Genomic DNA, 1,794 nt, shown 5'->3' with positions numbered 1-1,794 from the left:
ACACAAGTAATTTTTAGGAGTGATCAGTCCTACTTTAATTTTTCTCCTTATTCTACATTATAGTCTTGTTTAAGGGTTTCCCTTGCCAAGAGGAAACTTGGCAGATGGAAACTACTGACAAACTTCTAACCATGATGCAACATCCCTGAGTAACTTAACTTGGTTCAGAAGGAAAATCTCTGGAGGTGAATGTCTTTCAGGATATCTATTTCATTCATGAAGAACTGTTACGCCCGCTCCTGGGCCCGCCTCCGGGTCGGGGCTCTGACCGCATCCGAGGCGCGTCCCGACTGCAGCAAGGGAGAGACGGAGGCGCTGTCATCTTCTTGACTTGGGCGCCTGCACTCTCCCGGGACTCGGGATGCCAGAGCTGCCGCGTGGGGCGAGAAATAGTCGGGGTTGAGCCCCAGCTGGGCAGAGGGCTCACACTCTTCTGGTCTCTCGGACAAGACTCACCTGAAGGAATGTGTGGTGGATTGGCTCCTAGTAAAAGTACAGTGTATGTATCCAACTTGCCCTTTTCCCTAACAAACAATGACTTATATCGGATATTTTCCAAGTTTGGCAAAGTTGTAAAGGTTACTATAATGAAAGATAAAGATACCAGGAAGAGTAAAGGGGTTGCATTTATTTTATTTTTGGATAAAGAATCTGCTCAAAACTGTACAAGAGCAATAAACAACAAACAGTTATTTGGTAGAGTGATAAAAGCAAGCATTGCTACTGACAATGGAAGAGCAGCTGAGTTCATCCGAAGGCGAAACTACTTTGATAAATCTAAGTGTTATGAATGTGGAGAAAGTGGGCACTTAAGTTATGCCTGTCCTAAAAATATGCTGGGAGCACGTGAACCTCCAAAGAAGAAAGAGAAAAAGGAAAAAAAAGAAAATTCCTGAACCAGAAGAAGAAATTGAGGAAGTAGAAGAAAGTGAAGATGAAGGGGAAGATCCTGCTCTTGACAGTCTCGGTCAGGCCACAGCTTTCCAGCAAGCCAAAATTGAAGAAGAACAGAAAAGATGGAAACCCAGTTCAGGGGACCCCTCAACCTCAGATGATTCAAGACGCCCAAGGATAAAGAAAAGCACATATTTCAGTGACGAAGAAGAACTTAGTGATTAAGATTAATATTTGTTATGTAAATACCATAAAAATAAAAAAACCTTATAGTACAAAGTTCAGCTGGAGACTGAAGGTTACTTTTTTTTTAGGAGGTTCTGGGGATCGAGCCTGGGACCTCGTACTTGGGAAGCAGGCACTTAACCACTGAGCTACACCCATTCCCCTCAAACAGTTCTTTTTTTTACCATAAAATAGTTCACAAGCATCTGAAAAATAACTTTAAATATCATGTCTCTCTCTATCTTAGCAGATAATAAAAATCAGGATTTGCTAATAACTATTAATCCTGAAAACAACTAATTTTAATAAGAATAAGAACATGTAATATTATCATAGTAATACTACTGTTCAACCCAAGAAAGAAGGTAGATATTAAAAAGATTTGAGAAGCTCTTTGTAAAAGCTTTCTTAGTATCTGATTGGTTTACATGAATACTTTTGAAATTAGTTTAATCTTTACCACAAAAACTTCATAAAAACTGAAAAAAGAGTTGAGTTATTGTTATTAAATATTAATAAAATTTTCAGTATTATTTTGTGCTAAAAAAAGAACTTAATTTTGGCAGGACACAATATTGAGTCAGAAGACAACAATCTTTTGATAAAAATAAAAGACAAAGACAATATTTGACTTTTATTTTTAGAGTGAATTAAGTGAAGGGAAAATGTGAGACT

General features: G+C 38.2%; 1 pseudogene; it reads left to right on the top strand.

The window, feature by feature from the left end:
- Positions 1-464: 464 nt before the first annotated feature.
- Positions 465-1,142, top strand: LOC131277391 (zinc finger CCHC-type and RNA-binding motif-containing protein 1 pseudogene; annotated as a pseudogene).
- The last annotated feature ends 652 nt before the right edge of the window (positions 1,143-1,794 follow it).

The sequence above is a fragment of the Dasypus novemcinctus genome (assembly GCF_030445035.2).
Source record: "Dasypus novemcinctus isolate mDasNov1 chromosome 11 unlocalized genomic scaffold, mDasNov1.1.hap2 SUPER_11_unloc_3, whole genome shotgun sequence".
Classification (NCBI taxonomy): Eukaryota; Metazoa; Chordata; class Mammalia; order Cingulata; family Dasypodidae; genus Dasypus; species Dasypus novemcinctus.
The sequence above is the reverse complement of the archived record's forward strand: the minus strand, read 5'-3'. Positions and strand labels throughout refer to the sequence as shown.